The sequence below is a fragment of the Astatotilapia calliptera genome, chromosome 7 (assembly GCF_964374335.1).
Source record: "Astatotilapia calliptera chromosome 7, fAstCal68.1, whole genome shotgun sequence".
NCBI classification, from domain to species: Eukaryota; Metazoa; Chordata; class Actinopteri; order Cichliformes; family Cichlidae; genus Astatotilapia; species Astatotilapia calliptera.
This window is the reverse complement of record NC_137428.1, coordinates 67,263,525-67,263,922: the sequence shown is the minus strand read 5'-3', so window position 1 is coordinate 67,263,922 and position 398 is coordinate 67,263,525.

Below are 398 nucleotides of genomic sequence, written 5' to 3'. Positions count from 1 at the left end.
CATTGCTAGCAAATAAGAATGCTCGATTTTGCCACCAGTCTTCAGTAGACTGGGTGTCTGCATGTTTGTACTGGGCGGCAGGTGTGGGCTTATGCTAGCGCCTGCTTGCTTATTAGAAGTGCTCTGTTTGGACTTTGAATGAAGAGAGTTATTCTGAACTACAGAGACAAATTCTGCATTATTCTTTCTATTTATTTATCACATTACTTAATATTTTAATATTTTATTCAAAGGGCTAAAATGAAACATGGTAACCAGGTTAACATTAGCAGCACTAGTTTCTTTTGAAATTTGGAATCTTTTTAGAAAGAATTTGTATCTTTGTAGAAATATGAAAGTATGCGGGCCCTCCTTTACGCCGTGCTACGTCTCTGTTGCCGGTGTGGTCACTGAGTGCT